The sequence below is a fragment of the Protopterus annectens genome, chromosome 1.part1, assembly GCF_019279795.1.
Source record: "Protopterus annectens isolate FY-2018-M chromosome 1.part1, PAN1.0, whole genome shotgun sequence".
NCBI lineage: Eukaryota > Metazoa > Chordata > Ceratodontiformes > Protopteridae > Protopterus > Protopterus annectens.
In genome coordinates, this window is record NC_056726.1 from 543,656,301 (window position 1) to 543,676,037 (window position 19,737).

The 19,737-nt window shown below is 38.7% G+C and overlaps 1 protein-coding gene across 1 annotated transcript in view; it reads right to left on the bottom strand.

Annotated features, from left to right (window-relative positions):
- CTNND1 (catenin delta 1) overlaps positions 1-19,737 on the bottom strand; it is a gene marked incomplete in the record, with an annotated part of 1,335,518 nt that overhangs the window by 891,876 nt on the left and 423,905 nt on the right.

A 19,737-nucleotide genomic window follows, 5' to 3' on the forward strand; every position in this document is an offset into this window, starting at 1 on the left:
CAGGATAACCCAACTGTAATGACTGCAACAGTGAAACACTATGAACATCGTCGTGGTCTGGGGCTAAACAGGTGACACAGTAAGAATGAAAATCTAGGTGAAGTATTTACTTTCCACAGGAAAGAATTTTTTCTGACATCGGTAAGAACAACAGAAGAGGATATCCAACAGGGTACTTAGCTTTAGAAGACTTCAGTTCTGAAACTCGAATAACGAAGTTTAACGTAGCGGCCGACTGGCACTTCCTAACTGCTTCGGGCTCTGCTCGGCAAGAAAAGCTGATGTAATGGCATCAGCAGCATGTTTTATACCCACATCCACTGTATAATGGAATCAGCATTACCACAACAGCCAGCATTGGAAATGGCAAGTAGAAGGATCCATGCTACCAGTTTAATGGGTTTATCTAACCCACTTCTTAATCTTGACCTTGAAAGTGGCATTTTGGAGCTACCAACGAACAGGGGAGAGACTTTTTGCTATTTGAGAGCATTTATAAGGAAGTAGAGAATGCAGCTTTTAAGCTGAAGTGTCTACAATAGCAACGCTTTCATATGGAGGCATGTCTTCAGCATAACATTATTCCACGAGGTTTAAGAGTAAGGATGCATACCAACGTATGGCATTATGTACCCTGAATTGCTTGCCAAATGTCAAAGGATTAATATAGAAACTAGTTGCAGTTGCATGAAACTTTTGATGGAATTTTTTTAAACCTCAGGAGGTTGAAGCAGCAACCCCAACAGAACAAAAACCGAATGAACTGGAACAAATGACTGACAATTTGATGAAGCTAGGGGCGCTGTAGGACAGGCTTGATGCTTATACCACCAAGTTAAAAAAGTGAAAAGTAGCAAACTATCCAGGGATTTTAATGATTTTTAGGAAGGGTCACCTGTTTGAATGGTCGAAATACAAAAAACGACCACACAGGCCAGGACCAATGTAAATATTAGAATAGCAGCAAGCCATGAAAAGGAAGAGGCTTAACAGGAAACAGAGGATTGTAGTAGAAGCAGAAGTGCATACTAGTCCTGGGCAAAACAGAAAAGTCCCGAGAACACATAAAGCTGTGATTCATGCTCTGGAGACTGTTAGCTCGGTAATCAATACTGAGAGCACTGAAGTACTATCGGAGCAAGGTGAAGAAAATACATCTATTTTGAACAAGAATTTGGATATGCAGAATGCCACTGAACCCAAAGATGGGGTGGTACATGTACCGCTTTACCAACAGCTCCCTTTTTTGTTGCAGAACACTTCAAGGGAAGCACGCCCTCAGAGCAGGGAGAGGAAGAAACGGAGGTTTCAGGAATAAATTATTTCCTTGTGTTTAACATATTGAGTATTGTATTAACAAGAGATCAGACTCTGCTATTAGAGAAAAGGAATGAGTTTCATACCCTCCTTGCATTCATCAATGAGTGATTTTACCGTAGATTTAAAACACTTTGGGAGGAACGTGACTAAGACATCGCTTTGGAACAAAAATGAGGAATCTCAAACCAGAAATGGATATAGGAAACCAAGTTGTTCCTGTTTGTCATCCAGCTGTAGATGCATTCGTGTGATTACGGGAAAATGATTACGGGAAAATGAAGTGGCTGAATATAGACAGCAAAAGGGAAGTAAACATTTTCATAACTTAACTCTAAATGAGAAGAGAGCACTATTTGAACTACAGAATATGAAGGGCATCATGATAAAGCAAGCTGACAAAGGAGGGGCAATTGTAGTCATGGATATGTCGTTCTATGACACCAAGATGAAAGAGATGCTAATGGACATATCTTTGTATCAATCCTCTGGTAGGTGGCTAAGAGAACTGAACACCATTATATGTAATGTTGAAGATACGCTTTAGGACAAGCTCATGATTAGATCGATAAGCAAGGAGCTGTTTGATTTTTTTGTAGTGTGTCATCCTACTATACCCAGCATCAACGGAACGCCTAAGGTGCATAATAATCTACATGACCCTCCCATGCGACCAATTGTTTCGGGAAAAGGATGGATAACTGAACCCCTTTCTATTTTTATAGAAGGGGAGTTAAAGAAATAGTTACTCCACACACCCACAGTGATTAAGGACTCGGTTGAGTTCTTAAGTAGACTTTACAAGAAACTACAACAAATGAATACTTGTAAGGATCTATTATTGCTAACTATGGATGCGAACAGTTCGATCCCCAGATCACTGGGAATGGATGTGAACAAAGTGATCAGTGACTTTGGTGTGAAGCACAAAGCAACCAATGACATCCATCTACTATGTAGTCTCTTGGAATTGGTCTTTCATAACAATGTGTGTTTCTGTATGGTAGTACTTACTATTGGCAGAGGTCTGGGGTAGTGATAGGAACTCCATGCGTACAGTTATGCCAGCCTGGTCCTGGGAAGATGGGAAGAGCTATGGAAAGTGGATATTAACAAATGGAATAGAAAAAAAGTTATGTTCTTACCATAATGTTCCATGCGAGTGGTTTATCTCGCCTTTATTCTTACACATGGGTTCAGAGCAGATCCATTGGCTCCGAGTCGGCCGCTTTACTAGCTAAAGATCTCAGAATAGCTCGAGGCCAGGCCCCCTATCCCATGATGCTCTCCGTCCTACAAAGAACCCTACAGAAAGAGAAAAAAAAAAAAAAAAGACTACCAGACCCTAAGTCTACCTGTTCTTCGAGACCTGGAGGGGGCAGGTGGGAGGGAATGTAAAAATAAATGATATAAACTCACATGGAACATTATGGTAAAAACATAACTTCTTTATGTGAAGTTGTTAAATCTCGCCGTTTATTCTTACACGTGGGTAGTGTCCCAAGCACCCTAATACTGGGTGGCGCTCAGGAGTACATTCCTGAGGACAGTGGAACCAAAGGAAGCTCTGTCGCTGGAGGCCTTGTCCACTTTGCAATGAGTGATAAAGGTATGAGGCTTGGACCAAGTGGCAGATGCACATATAGTATCCAAAGGTAAACTAGCTGTATAAGCAGAGGACGTGGAGATAGCTCTAGTTGAATGGGCCTTCACACCATATTCTAACGTTTGCATTAATTCACACCATATTCTAACGTTTGCATTAAATTTATCTACTCTTCTGCCAACCAATCAACCATTTGGAAAGGGTAACTTTAGAAACTGAATACTTTCTTGGCATCTGCATAGGATACAAAGAGCTGATCAGATCTTCGAAATTCCTTCGTCCTGTCCAAATAGAATCTCAATTATCTGTGGACATCAAGTTTATGCAACATGTATTCCAACGGACTAGAATGATTATGAAAAAAGGTTGGAAGTTCAATAGTTAGGTTCAGATTGGTTTCAGAGCACACCTTTGGCAAGAATGAAGGGATAGACCTTGGTAAAACCCTGTCAGGATTAAACACCAAATACTGTGGTTTGACAGAAAGGGCTTGCAGCTCAGATACCCTGCGTGCTGAAGTAATGGCCACCAAGAAAATAGTCTTCCAGGATAGAAACTTTAATTGACAAGATGATGCAGGCTAAAAGATAGGAAGAATAATACGGGACAGAACAAAATTTAGATTCCAGGGAGTAAATGGCTAATAGGAGGCCTGAGATGAATGGTGCCCTTAAGGAAGGCCCGACACAATTTGTGCGGCATTAAGTTAGAACCCTCAATTATAATATGAAAATTTGAGATGGCAGACAAGTGTACTCCAATTGTGGCAGGCGCAGCACCTTCTTGAAAAAGTTTAGAGAAATTCCAGAATACTAGCAATAGGGGCCAAATAGGGATCAACATTGTTACGAGAAGGCCAAATGGCAAAACACTTCGATTTACTAACATACAACTTTCTGGTAGAAGCTTTATGGGAAGATACAAGCATGTGTTGTACCGCCGAAGAAAAGTCATGTGACCTGGCAAGGAAGGGAAATGGAGCAGCCAAGCTGTCAGTCTGAGAGAACGAAGAGAGGGGTGGTGGGTCCCTGACGAACATCAGTAGATCCGGAACTGGGTCCAGAATCCAAGGTTCCTCCAGTTGGTAGTCGCAGAAAGGGAAACCAAATCTGATAAGACCAAAGCAGAGCTATTAAGACTACTGTCCTGCCAAGAGCTTTGGCTTTCTGCAAGAAATTGTGAATCAGGGGAATAGGAGGAAAGGCATACAGGAGTCATGGGTGCCAATAGTGTACGAGCAAGTCCCTTGGGTTGTCCCCTGGTGGGGGATTTAGGGCAAAGTAGTTTCTGCATTTGGGATTCATATGGGATGCAAAGAGGTTGCAGCAAGGCTGGCCTCACCTGCGGAAAAAATTCTCCGCAACTTTGTTCTTGAGGGTCCACTCGTGAGGTAACAGAATGGCTCTACTCAGTTTGTCCGCTATTACATTGGATTTCCGCTGGAGATGCATTGCAATTAGAAAGCGCCCGGTGGACACAGCCCACTGCCAAATTCTCAAGGGCTCGCAACACAGGGGTTAAAGATCTGGTTCCTCCTTGTTTGCTGATGTACCAGACAACCAACATGTTGTCCGTCTGAATGGCAATCGTTGCTAGAGGCAGAGTGGTGAAAGTGCTGCAATGCCAAAAGCACCACTCTCCGCTCCAGAACACTGATGTGCAACTGCAACAGTCTCTGACCAGGTGCCTTGGGCACTACTTCCCTGAACTTGCCCCCCCCACCCTATCAGGGAAGCATTCATGGTTACCATGGCCAATGGCAGGGGGAGAACAAATGGACGACCTATCGTAAGCTGATGGCTGGTCAACCACCAGCAAAGATCCTTCTTGCAAGAGTCTGTAATCGTGACTGAGGACGATATGGGAAGTTGCTGGTATGACCACTGAGTGAATAGTAACCACTGGAGGATCCTCATGTGCATTCGCCCCATAAGTGCTATGAGAGTAGCTGCCATGGTGCCTAGGAGTTTTAGAACCTGATGGCCCACTACCTTTTTCCTCTGCAGAATGTCTGAGACCAGAGTCCATAAAGAAGTGATTCTGTCCAGGGGTAGTCTTATTTTGGCAGTGGTAGTGTCTAGTTCTGCTCCAATAAAGGATATATGCTGCGATGGCGACAATGCAGATTTTTCAAAATTGATAGTGATGCCTTAGAGCAGAGATTGAGTGTGTGATCCCTGGACAGAATTAGTTGATGCCTGGAGGTGGCGGTAAGGAGCCAGTCGTCCAGATATGGAAACACTCCGAATCCTACTGCCATGCATTTGGTAAACACTCTGGGGGGCTGTTGCGAGTCCAAAGGGCAGTGCTCTGAATTGGTAGTGACTGGCACCCAGCTGGAAACGCAGATGTCTGGATCACCTGGCCATTTTGATGTGGTAGTATGCATCCTTGAGATTTGTGGAGCACACCCAATCACCCACTCTGTGGAAGGGAAGGATAGACTGAAGAGGGACCATCTGTAATGTCTCCTTTACAAATGTGTTGAGTTTGCTGAGAATTAAGATTGGTCTCCAGTCCCCCACCTTCCTTGGAACTAGAAAGGATCTGGAGTAAGTTCCGGATCCTGTCTGGTCTGCTGGGACTGGCTGGATGACTTCCTGCAGGCTCTGGATTTCTATGGCTGCTTGATCCCTGAGACTGGATGGAACATCCGGGATTTTTGTGTAGACAGGCAGCTTTCATAGAAATGGAATGAAATATTCTCTGGTAACTATGCTTTGCACCCAAGAATCTGTTGCAATTCCTAGCCAGGCATCCGGATACAAAGCCAAGCGACCCCTGACTGCCTCCAGAGCAGGACAGTCTGACCTCCTCTCAAGAGTGCTGGTAGGGCTTGCCCAGGAACTGCTCCCTGTCACCCTGGTTCTGCGGACCTCCTCTGCCACCAGAGTGGCATCTTTAGTAATTTCCACTTCCTCTGCCCCTGGAGGGGGGGTTCACGACGTGTGTTCTGGAAAGGTCCTTAGACTTTCGGAACCACATTTTCCCCACCTTTCTGCCCTTCGGGGGATGGTCTAGTAGGGTTGGAAAAACAGACTCCTACAGCAAATAGTCTTTCCCTCCTGCTCACACCTAGTGAGAGTTTCCTCGACTTTGGGCCCAAACAAGAAAGCCATCAAATGGGGTGCTGACAAAGGAAGACTTGAAGGCTTCCGCAAAGGAGCATAAGCGCATCCAGGATGGTCTCTGCAGAGCTATCGCTGAACCTGCTGCGCGGCTCGATCCATTAGCTGCATAAGAAAAGAGCCGCATAGACGAGTTCACAAAAAAATTAAGGGTGTTGAGCTGTGCAATCAGTCTCACAGACAGCATCATCTGTGTTGCCCTTTAGAGCATCTCCAAGCTCTTTGAGGAGATCTAGTTGAAGATGGGTGAAATGGGTTAAATAGTTAAGTGATCTCATGGCAAATGTCGCAGAACTAAAGATGCGTTTTCCTTATCTGTCCATCGTCCTCGAGTCTCAATTAGGAGGATGGACAGAGGAAGAGGTTTCTGACATCTTTCTTGGTGGCCGCCACCACCATGGCATCAACGGGGCTCCCTTTGTGAGAAACATTTTGTCTTGGGGGAAGGTGATAAATTATTAGGCTTCCGAGGGACCGGTTCCATGGAATCATACTCCCATGCCTTTCGAGCGACTAAATCCATTAGTTCAAAGGGCGGAGTCACCCAGGAGGTTGAGGGTTGAGACCCAAAGGCCTTCAGGAGCACCGACTCATCCTCAGGAGGATGAACAGACTGCCAGTCACCCCTCTGCTTTAAGACTTACAGGATATCCGCAAAAGCGATATACTCAGAGGGGGACCGTGGGGACCCTTTTGATTCCTCTAAGTTAGTGTCCGATGTCAAAGATTCCTGAGGAGAATCAATATGCCTCCTCTTGCATAATCTCTTTCTGAGAACTACATCAGTGGGGGCTTCTGGTGAAGTCTCAGTAGAGCAGGGGTCACCCAATGGGGGTACCCGAGGCTCTGGGTCTCCATGCTTGACAGGAACGCGTGTAGAGATAGAACTAGGCACTTTAGGAGAGGAAGAGGAGGGACCTGACAATGCGTCTTAGATGACATGACCCTCCTCATGGCATCAAAGGCACAGCTGCCTCAGAGAAAGCAGACTGTTCCAAAGAAAATGGCAGCCTCCCCGGCGCTGAGACAGCAGGCTCCAAACAAGAGGACGGAGCCCTGAGAGGAAGGGTAGGAACAGACGCATCGGTTCAAACCCCCCCCCCCCCCGGAGCAGACAAGAGTGTCTGCTCCAAGACTCTTCCAACAGAACCGAAGTAGTCAGGGTTGAAGGAGCCGAAGGCACTGGACATGCCTCGGTTCAGAGGGCTCCACAATCAGATCCTCCTATGGCTCCGAAGGCCCTGCTCGGAGCAGTCGTCACAGCCAGTGGGATTGTCTCTGGCTTCAAACCTAATTGGGACGAAGCAGATAGTAATTTTGCCAATGCTGGGTTCTCTAAAAGCCTCTGCACCACCCGGTCCACATCGATATCAGAAAGGGTCCTAGACTAACAGGTTGGAGCCCAATACCCAATATGCCACTGATCGAAAGGTTGGTGACTTTAGTCTCTCTGGGATAGTTACCAAAACAGGGGACCGGCTCAAATCTGTTTGGTGCACAGCTCCAAAGACTGTGGAGCCAGCGACCGCGCCCTCACAGAAGGACTAGGAGCCGATGACCTGGGCTCCAAATACACCCTCGAGGACTTCGACCCCTTCGGGAGGTCTGGTCAGCCTTATCTAGAGAATCTTGGAAGTCAGGCTTCGACAAGCCTCCGACAACCAATTTCCTTCACCATTCTAATAAGATCCTACTGCTGAATGAGTGAAAGATAGAGCAATCTTCCTGAAGGTGTACAGCCCCCAAACAAAACGCAATTAACTTGTCCATCAGTGATGGACATCTTCTGCCCACAATTACACTTCTTGAAGCCAGACACCTGTTTTTCCTTCTGATCCGCCAATACTGGATACAACAGTCGTCAGAGCCCTGATTAACTTCGATTTCAACAAAAGCACAAAAAAGCAACAGCAATCTGCACGAACCGAACTCAGAAATAAGGTCCCTGCACAGCCAGGGATAAGAAATGTTCAGTATTTTACACTATCTGAATTATATATGGAACACAGAAAGCACACACACTATTACTATATTACTTCAAAGGGATAGGGTAGTAATTTTAAACGTGAATTTCAAACTTTAACTGTATTGATAAAGAAAAAGCGGCCAAAAGTCTAGACCAAACCGCTCTGTAATCTTAATTCTAAGCAGAATTAACCAAGTAGGAAAAGAAAACTGCCAAACACCTAGGGCAAACCGCTCCATAAATAGACCAAAAAAAAAAAAAAACGCCAACTGCCTAAAACTTAGGACATTTAGCTTAGTCAACTTTCTAGAAGTTTAAGAAAAAAAGTCAAAAAAGAGAGGCCAGCACCTTGAGTGATAACTCGGTTTAATGCAAATAGTAAAAAAAATCAGACTGGTTTCGGCAGTCTTTGCCTTCATCAGGGATTATCATCCACCTCGGAAAATGTTCAATTTATACATCCAGCTTCAATGTCAATCATTTAAAGAAAGTGATTAAATGACTGTATACATTCCTATAAAACCCAAGAGAGTACATCAAAAAGAAAAAAATATATGCAGAAAAAAATTTAGCAAAAAATTAGATTTAAGAAACCGGTTTGATTTTTATACACAGAATAGGGATTGCCAACTGAACTTAAATTTGTCAGTTTGAATTGTATTGCTGAATGAACCTTCAGGGTGGGCTTCACTAGTTTTTCCCCTTTCTTCCACTTTCCACCTTGGATTTACTTGATGGATTTGGTAATCATACTATAGGGTTTATCTGCTGATAAAAATGACCTTTAACTGTTTGGTATTCACGCAAATACCAATACTGACATGGGGGATACTAGGAATTCCAATGACTTATGCAAGAGCCTTTTTTTTTTTTTTTTTTTTTTTACAGCTGCCTAAAAGCATGGCCAATTTACACAATTCAGTTTGGCACCTTAAATTATTTAAAGCCTATGATGTTAAAAACATAACTCCTAGAAGCCTAAGGATCAGGATGCAGCCTTATGTTAACAACCCTCACGATACATTACACAAGAAATGGGCACAAGCACAGCAAGACGCTGATAAAATATTGTCCTCCTTTTATGAACAGTCAATCCACACCAACATAACATAAACCCAACATATCTGTGAGGAGATTAAGGCATATGAAGGCCAGACATACCATCAGGAATGTCTTCACAAATTGTCTAAAGACTTGTTAGTGATGGAAAAAAATCTAAGGAATAAGAAACTGCACAAGTTTCAAAGGGATTTGAGGGATTATGAGCAAGGTAAACCCTTTGGTTTCAGAAAGTGTTGCTTTTTCTGATGGGGAACACAGGATGGCTAGGTCCAAGAGAATGAGACCCAGATAGATTTTAAAGAAATCGAAAATGAAACTTACTATAGCAGCACCTCTGGGTAGGTATCATCTGTTACTGAAACAGAGCAAGGGCTTGCTCGGGGGTCCCCAGCCCACAAACAGAAAAGTGTTGCCGCCCCTTTAGATCTAGGACACACAGGGGTGGGAGAAAACATCAAAAGTCGAATATTTGGAAACATTGTTACAAATAATTCCCAAACAGTGGAATATTCAACTGTACTTGACATCTCATCTGTAACGCCTTCTGAAACTGCTATTAAACTACTAAAAGGATTAACATGTTCTTGTTTTGTGTCCATGAAGACACTGGTTTAGGATGTTCTTTAATTCTGTCGGCTGTTAAATTTAAAATTACTTTTTGGACAACAGGAAAACTCTCAAACATCTACTGATTTCAGGTTTAAGAAATCTGTATTTCAGCCTCCTATGGATAAATATGTTGCAGTATTCCAAAAATCTGTTCTCCAAGATCTACATTTCCATGGTTATGAAGCTTGATTGCTAGGCCATAATTTATCAGGGACTGAACACAACAAGCCCTTAGGGAACTTGGGAACAATCTTAATATAGTTATTATTCCTGCTGACAAAGGAGGAGCAGTCATAGTTATGGACAAGCTTTATTATTTAATCGGAGGCCTACAGACAACTTAAGAATGCCATTCACTATATGCCAATACCTTTCGACCAGACAAGCCGCTTTAAGAATGAAATTGATTCCTTCTTAGAGCTGGCCGCCAAGGAATGTATTATTAGTACATCAGTTTTACAACATCTTAAGGTGGATGATCCTCAGAAACAAATACTGTATTTGCTGCCAAAGACTCAAAAATTTGCAAAAACCACCTGGCAGACCGTATCTGGCAAGGGCTCGCTCACGGAACTCTTATCAGGATTTCTCACCAAATATCTACAGCCACTTCTGACTACGGTCAGATCAAGGACACCACGGAATTCCTGAGAATTGTAAGGGATACATAATTAGAACCAGAATGGATAATGTGTACTTTGGATGTTATGGCTCTATACACAAACATCCCACACTGGGCTGGGCTTGAGGCTCTTGAATATTGGCTAAACAAAACAAACCTTTATCGTCCAGGCTTTAATACATTGTTGTTCTGTATGGCAGAACATGTCCTAACAAACATTTTCAGAAGGAATGCTACTGGCAGGTGCAAGTTAAAGCTATGGGGAGCATCCTTTACCCCCATTTATGCTGACCTCTTTATGGGGTACTTGGAGGAATTCCGTATATATGATAATCATATTATTGGATGATATGGATATTTGGCGACGATACCTTGATGACTGCTGGCTGGTTTTGTGTGCAGACATCGTGCATCTCCTGAAGTTTGTCCAACACCTCACCAATAAGTGGGGCATTGAATTTACTCTCAATATGCACCATCAAGAAATACATTTTAGATGTCAAGATTTGAAGGAATGTGGACAACACATTGTCAACAGAGGTGTTCTGCAAATATCCTCAGTACAAGAGCCTTTTGGAAGCCACTAGTTTACACCCAAATCACATTATAAGGAATATTCCCAAGTCCCAATTCCTTTGTATTAAAAGGATTTGCTTCTCCAATGATGACTATGACCATCATAACAATGACTTGATACACAGGTTCAAAGCCAGGGGATACAAATCAGGACATTCTTTCAGCTAGCAATTTGGCTACTGGGCAGGATAGACCGGATTTATTGAAATACCATGTGAAAATGCCAACAGACAATACCATTAGATTTGGTTGAAACATTCATGCTATCAGAAATGCTGTTAATAAAAATTGGAATATTCTTATGGCTAATCAGGAATTATCCAGTTTCCTCAATGATGAGTGCAAGTTTTCATACAGTAGGAGGTAGGACATTAGGATCTCACTTTAATTACAAATCCAGGACTGAATGACAAACTATGGGAGAATAATCACAGGAGACAAATTGGTGGAATCATTCTCCTGTGGACTGCTCCTTTTGTATATATACAATATATATATATATACATACATGCCAAAATCTAAGGAGTTTTCCAGTAGGAACACCAAATTGGTGTATAATATAAAACATTTTGCTAATTGTGGAACGGACTGGATGGTCTATTTGGCCACCTGCTCCTGTTCCTCATTTTATGTTGGGCAGACCTCCAGGCTGTTTAGAATAAGGAAGTCTGAGCACTTAGGTGACATTAGGAACAGACGCATGACTAATGCATTGTATAGCCATGTAAGTGTTCATAAAACAGCAACATTTCACTTTTGTATTATTGACAAAATATGGGGAGATAGATCACACAAATTAGGGTGGCACAGTATACTAAATAACAGAGAAAAGCTGGATAGTTAAGCTAGGGGCATTATTTTCCCCAGGTATTAATGAACATTTGTAATTTTTTTGTTATATATTTTTCTGCATATATATATATTTTTTTTTTTTCATCTTTTTTGATGTACTCTCTTGGGTTTTATAGAAATGTATACAGTAATTTAAAATCACTGTTTCTTTAAATGTTTGATTGACAATGAAGCTGGATGAATAAATCGAACATTTTCCGAGATGGATGATAATCACTGATGAAAGCAAAGACTGCCGAAACCAGCCTGATTTTTTACTATTTGCATTAAACCGAATTATCACTCAAGGTGCTGGCCTCTTTTTTTGACTGTTTTCTTGGCCCTGTGCACCTGCCTTACGTGCAAAGTTTGCTTTTGGTCTATTTTAAGAAAAAACACTTGCAAAATTTAGCTCACTAAGAAAATAAATTCTACTGGCCCGAGCCCTCCGTAGACCTTGTGATCAGTTGCAGCGGCAAACTAGATCAGAGGTAGGACAAAGAGCATCATGGGATAGGGGGGCCTGGGCTCGAGCTATTCTGAGATCTTTAGCTAGTAAAGCAGCAGACTCTGAACCGATGGATCAGCTCCGAACCCACATGCAAGAATAAACTGCGAGATTTAACAACTTCACATACATAGTTTATCAGTTTGTGGATGATGTCTTTCTTTTATGGGATGGCGATCCAACCTCCTTGGAGCACTTTGTACAATTTTTGACCAACATAACTTCGTTTTTGAAATTTGAAGAGACATCTTCTGGTACAGATAGAATATTTGGATGTTAAGCTGATGTTTGATGACACAGGATGCATGAATACCAGAATGTATAGGAAAACCTGTATGACGCAATCATTTATTACACAATACCCTTATGCATCCCAGGCATGTTCTTGACAACATAGTGACCAACCAACTAGAGCGTCCAAGCTCTGCACGAGGGATGAGGATTATAGGGAGGAGCAAACCAAACTCATTGACTTTATTAAGAGAGGATATAAAGTCAGAGAGACCCAGATCAATGAAGCAACTACTTTGGAACTACATTTTCAGAGGGGGAATACCCTATTTTTCGGACCAAGGAGAAACAACTAAAACCAAGCAAATGGAGGCAAAGTCCAATCTGAGACGCCAGTTGACAGTACTGACAATCTTGCTACTCGTAACACCACCAGAAAATTCTGGCCAGTGCTAACATCTGATAAATATCAGGGAAATTGTTGAAGATCAACCCAGATTTTTTTTTAAAAAACAGAAAAAAATTTAAAGACTTGTTATAGAACAGAAACTGAAGCTATTTCTGAAGACAAGAGTTTTCAAATGAATAGGAGGAACTGATAAATTCAGATGTGGAAATTGCAAGGCATGCTCTCATATAAACACCTCAAATATCTTTATACATCCTCTAAGAGGAATTATAAATTTGAAGGATTTGCTGTTGGAGTAAGATTATCTATAAAGCAACCTGCAGTCATTGCAAGGCATACTACATAGGGGAAATCAAATCAAATGCTTAAGGAACGCATCCTAAAGCACTTATCCGACATAAGAAAAAAGTTATCAGCAATGCACTTTATATGCACACTGGTGTAAATGACCACCATTCTTTCAAGTTTATGGCACTAACTACACTTTATGAAACACCAACAGGTGGGGACTTAGTAAATCAAACAAACTGAAGAGATTAAGTGGATAATGAATCTGCCTTCAGATCAGCCACCAGGTCTGAATGCATTTGTTCCTTTAAAACCTACATTAAAAGAGAAACCTCTCCAGCACTCTGACAACTGAAAGGGTGTGCATGCTGTTATGGTTACTAAGTGTTTCCAAGTGAATGAACACTAGGAAATGAAGGTACTTAAAAGGAAGGTTTACTGGTTAACACTTAGGATTTGAAAAAGGTACTAAACCGAAAGCGCTTATGAGCCAGTGTGTTTTATTTCATTTTATTACTGTTCATTTTCATTAGTTTTCAAATTTTAAGTGGTTTTAAGTGGAATTGGTGGCAGAACCGTTCATTCTTGGTGTTTTATACCCCTGATGACCTGACGTCATGGAAGCAACAGCATCCGATGCAGAAATCCAAAGACTTTGGTATTCGGGCTGACTGTGGGCTACCTGCAGGCAGATGACCCAAACGTGATAACTGCAACAGTGAAACACGAAGATCAGCAGCAAAGAGTGTAAAAAGGGAAGACTACAAAAAGTGAAAAAAAAGGCAACAATGGAGAAAGTAGAAACATATTGACAGCTCCGGCAATAAGTCAGCCCAGTAACAAAGAAAACATTCATATAAAAATTGAGAAAAAAACCATTTAAAGGCTAAAAAATAAATTCAACACAAATAAAAAAATTTATGAAATAATACCTTTTAATAAAATAAATACACAAAAAATTAAAAATATAAAAAGTATAAGAAATAAACTAATATAAATGTAAAAAACATAAAAATAAAATAATATTTTTGGAAAAATTTGGGAAATATAACAATTTTAGGAAAAGGCAAATTAAGGCACAAACCTTAATTATTCCCCCCCAAAAGTAATTAAAACAAAAATTTAGGAAATTTATTACAACCAATATAAATACCACCCAACTATTTTATTTAAAAAAAAAATAAAAATTATATAATAAATAATAAATAAATACAAAAAACACAAAAATTTTATTTTGCAAAACACACAAAAATTAAAATAATTAAAAATATCACAATATTTTTAGGGAAATAATCAAACCCATTAGTTATTTTAAATATTAAACCCCAAATTTTATTAAAATTACCAAAAAAATAAAAATAAATACACCCCTATTATTAATATTACCCAAACTTTTATTTTTATGTAAATCACCCATTAAAATTACATATAAGAATTGAAGAATAACACTTTTAAACAACAACTTATAAATTTGGGGTAAATATCCCAAAACACAATTTTTGAAAATTATTATATATACCATTTTTTACCCCATTTTTTAGGGATTTAAACCCCCTAATTTATGTATAAATTAAAATTTAAAATATAATTATATAACACACATGATTTTTTAATAGGGTTATTACCACCAATTTGAAATTAAACATATTTTTGTTATTATCCAATATTAAATTTAATTTAATAATTTTAAAACAAAACAAAATTTAAAACAAACTTTATCTATTTTAAAAAATTCAAAGTCCCAATAATATTATTTTTCCCAACCAAAAGTTTTAAATTAAACAAAAATTTTAAATAATTTATTAACCAAAATGTTGTAAAAACTAACTTTGGACCTTTTTAAAAGCATTTCCAGGAATTTATCCAGGTTTTTTAAAATTCACCCTTTTATACAAATTTGTAAACCCCTGAAAAAATTTTTTACATAAAATTAAAACCAAAATAAATAGGGTTTTCCAAACCCAAAATTTTTTTAAAAACCCCCTTAAATTATAAACCCCATCATTTTTAAAATTTATTTATTATTTTAAACAACCTTTTTCCCCTGGTGGGTTTATTAAGTAACAAACCAATTCAAAACATGTTTGCCCTCATACCCCATATACTTAATTATAATTAAACGATTACACAATTTTAAAATAATATATATATTTATTATATAAAATAATAAACCCCAACCCACACAAAAGGGTTTAAAAATAAATTAATGTAAATTACAATTTTTTAAATTTGTCCCATTTAAAACCCCTTTAAGATGTCTGAAAATTAAAATCCTTTTTAAGACTGGGGAAAATTTAAACATAATTTTAAAATAATATTTTTAACATCTTTAATAACATAATTAAATTGGTTGATAAACCTTTTACCGGGAAAAAGGGAAATTTTCACTGAATTAGTGCTTGTAAAACCCGGTAAAATTAAAGAAATAACAATTAAAACATTTAAATTTTGAATACATAACTAACAAAGCTAAACACAAAGCAAACTATCCTAAAACGGAACACAACAAATCTTATTTACAATTCACAATACAGGATAAAGGAATATAAAAAAAAATAATCAACAAAAAATTTAAGAAATAAACGAAAAAAATTAAAAAAACTAAGAAACCAATTTAAATACACTTTAATATAAATAAATAAAACACAAAAAATTTTATAAAAACACACTTTAAATTAAGATGAAATTCAACTTTTCAAAAATCAGCAAAATGTTTATTAGGAACATCAAGGGAATGCCAAATCATTTAAAGGGGTTTCCCATCCTGAATATTTATACCAATTTTTTAAAACCATTTTAAAAATAAAAAATTTAGTGTTCAAAATGGGTAATACCAGATGAGGGGAAAGTATAAATTTTGGCAATATACCAAAATATGAATGTGAGGGTTTGTGATTTGTCATTAAAATTTACAGGGAATTTTAAAATTAAAAAATAAAAATTGTGAAATTTGGGGGTTCTTGTTATTTTAGATAATTTTAAATCTTTTTTCCAGATATTTAATTCCAAAGGCATATACCTTTTAAATTTTTCTAAACAGACATTTCTTAATAAAAACATTAAAGGGGAACTTCCCCCCCCAAAAATTTTGTTTTTATTTTTAAAAAAATTTTGAAAATTTTAAAATTTAAAAAATAAATTTTTTTAAAAAAAATTAACCCCAAAATTTAAAATAAAAACCCATTGAAAAAAATTTTTTCCATTTTAAATTTTAAAAAACAAAAAATATAAACCACACAAAAAAATTTAAATTAACCCCAAAAACATTTTTAATTTTTTTAATTTTCCTAAAAAATTTTTTTTAAAAAATTTTAAAAAAAATTTTTAAACATTAGATCTCTGTCCTAATTACAAATCCAGGACCGAATGACAAAATTATGGAGAATAATCACAGGAGACAAATTGGTGTGGAATCATTCTCCTGTGGACTGCTCCTTTTGTATATATACAATATATATATATACATACATGCACCAAAATCTAAAGGAGTTTTCAGTAGGAACATAAGAATTAGTTAGTATAATATAAAACATCCAGGCTAATTGTGTGAGCGGACTGGATGAGGTCTACCTATTTGGCCACCTGGGTCCTGTTCCTTCATCGAGGTTGAACTGAACTTCCAGCTGTTCAGGTGAATAAGGAAGTCCCAAGGCACTTGAAGGAGTGGACATTAGGAACAGGACCCATTGACTAATGGCATTGTATAGCCAAATACAAGAAGTGTTCATAAAAGAAACAGCAACATTTCACCCTTTGTATTATTGACAAAACATGTGGGAGATTAGATCACATAAAATTAGGGTGGCAACAGTATACTAAATAATAGAGAAAGCTGAGATAGTTAAACTAGGGGCATTATTTTTCCCCACTAGAGTATTAATGAACATTCTGGTAATTTTTTTGTTATATATATTTTTCTGCATATATATATATTATTTTTTTCAATTTCTTTTGATGAATTAATAACTCTCTTGGGTTTTATAGGAAATGTATACAGTAATTTAAAATCACTGTTTCTTTAAATGTTTGATTGACAATGAAGCTGGATGAATAAATCGAACATTTTTCGAGATGGATGATAATCACTGATGAAAGCAAAGAGACTGCCGAAAACGCAGCCTGATTTTTACTATTTGCATTAAACCCAGTCTCATCACTCACCAAGATTGCTGTACTCTTTTTGACTGTTTTCTTGGCCCTGTGCACCTGCCTTGCAAAGTTACTTGTCTTTGGTCTATTTTAAGAAAAACACTCTGCAAAATCTCTAGCTCACTCAAGAAAATAAATTCTACTGGCCCGGAAGCCCTCCACGTGAACCTTGTGGATCAGGGTTGCAGCGGCAAATTACTAGACTCAGAATTTGGAACAAAAGAGCGAATCATGGGATAGGGGGGGCCTGGAGCTCTGAGCTATTCCTGAGATCTTTAGCTAGTAAAGAAGCAGCAGACTTCTGAACCGATGGATCCAGCTCGAACAACCCACATACAAGAATAAACTTCATAGATTTAACAACTTCACATACATAGTTTATCAGTTTCATGGATGATGTCTTTCTTTTATGGGATGGCGATCAACCTCCTTGGAGCACTTTGTACAATGCTGGTCCTTGACCAACATAGCTTCGCTTTTGAAATTTGAAGAGACATCTTCTGGTACAGATAGAATATTTGGATGTTAAGCTGATGTTGATGACACGGGGTTTGCGGAATACCAAGAATGTATAGGAAAACCTGTATGATTTAAGCGCCGATGTTTATTACACAATGCACTTATGCATCCCACGGCATGTTCTCTGGACAACATAGTGACCAAGCAACTTCAGGCGTCAAGCTCTGCCGCGAGATGAAAGATTATAGAAGGAGGAACAAACCAAACTCGGTAACTTCATTAAGAGAGGATATAAAAGTCAGAAGAATTCCAGATCGAAATGAAACAACTACTTTGGAACACACGTATTTTCAGAGTGGGGAATACCCTTCTTTACGAGGACTAAGGGAGAAACAACTAAAACCAAACAAATGGAGGCAAAGTCCAATCTGGGGCAGCCAGTTGACAGTACTGATGCACTGATAATCTTGCTATTCAGTAACACTGCACCGAAGGTGTACTGTGATGCCTACAAGTACATCTGATAAATATCAGAGGTATTGTTGAAGATCAAACCCGCAGATTTTTAAAAGCCAGAAAAAATTAAAGACTTGTTGTATAGAACCAGAAACTGAAAGTCATTTCACAGCGAAAGACAAAGAGTTTTCAAAATGAATAGGAGGAAACTGATAAAATTCAGATGTAAAATGTGCGAGCATGCTCATATAAACACCCTCAAATATCTTTATCCTCTAAAGAGGATTTATAAATTTGAAGGATTTGCTGTTGGAGTAAGAGATTATCTATAAAGCAACCTGCAGTCACGTTGCAAAGGAGCGTACTACGCCAAAATCAAATTAAAATGCTTAAATGGAGCAGCATCCCTAAAGTCACACCATCCGACATAAGAAAAAGTTGTCCGCAACAAATTTTATATGTAACACTTTATAGCGAAATGACCACCACATTCTTTCAAGTTTATGGCACTAACTACACTTTATGAAACACCACCAACAGGAACAGGACTTTAGTAAATCAAACAAATCTGAAGAGATTAAGAGGTGGATAATGAATCTGCCTTTTCAGTATCTCAGCCACAAGGTCTGGAATGCATTTGTTCGCTTTTAAACCTACATTAAAAGAGAGCAACCTATCCAGCACTCCTGACAACTGGAAAGGGGTGTTAGAAATTGCTGTTACATGGTTACTTTAAGGAGTGTTTTCCAAGTGAATGAACACTAGGAAGTAGAAGGTGCAATTTTAAAAGGAAGGGTTACTGGGTTTAACTTATCAGGATTTAGCAGAGTGCTAAACCTGAAACGCTTTACCTGAGCCAGTGTGTTTTATTTCATTTTATTTATTGCACCATTTCATTTTCATTGAGTTTCAAATTTTAGAATTGGTTTTAGAAATTGGAGAATTGGGTGGCAGAACCGTTCATTCTTGGTGTGTTTTATAAATTCTGATGACCTGGCAGCGATCGTGGAAGGCAACAGTATCCGATACAGAAATCCAAAGAACTGGTATTGGGCTGACTGTAAGGCTACCTGCAGGCAGATGACCAAAGCGTGATAACTGCAGCGAGTGAAACACGAAAGATCAGCAACAAAGAGGTACGGGCCAGACTACAAAAATTAGAAAAAAAGGCAACAATGGAGAATGTAGAAACATATTGACAGCTCCGGCAATAAGTCAGCCCAGTAACAAAGAAAACATTCATATAAAAATTGAGAAAAGTGAATACGTTCAGTGTGGTAAAAGTGCTATAAAACTGCAAGAGTAGTGTCAGAGGCACAACAGGTGGCACGAGAGCGCGCACACACACCTTTGATGCAACCAGCTGGAGACTAGCCTTGTTAATAAAGGATAAATACACAGAAAACAGTTGAAGAAATGATCAAAAGAGTATGAAGAAATAGTAACTGAAGGTGCATACAGAGTGTGAAGAGAAACAGTAAAAATGAAAAGATACGATTTTTCAAAGTTATAGTTGTGCC